Genomic DNA, 224 nt, shown 5'->3' on the forward strand with positions numbered 1-224 from the left:
TCAAACTCATCAAGGTGATCCAGGGGGTCTTCCATAGGCAGACCATGAAATTTATTCTGCTGGACCATGGAGATCAGACCACTCTTGATCTCAAAGTTGTTGTTCGCCACGGCTGGAGGCACTATACCCTGACGATGGGTATGGTTGCGTGGAGCATCACCAGCTCCAATCCGTGTAGGTGCCCGTGGTGGGGGTGGGGGTGGTGGTTGAATGTTTTCCATCTC

At 52.7% G+C, this 224-nt stretch overlaps 1 pseudogene; it reads left to right on the forward strand.

Moving 5' to 3' along the window:
• Positions 1-224, forward strand: part of LOC17880954 — a 6,831-nt pseudogene that overhangs the window by 776 nt on the left and 5,831 nt on the right.

The sequence above is a fragment of the Capsella rubella genome, unplaced genomic scaffold, assembly GCF_000375325.1.
Source record: "Capsella rubella cultivar Monte Gargano unplaced genomic scaffold, Caprub1_0 scaffold_7, whole genome shotgun sequence".
Lineage (NCBI taxonomy): Eukaryota > Viridiplantae > Streptophyta > Magnoliopsida > Brassicales > Brassicaceae > Capsella > Capsella rubella.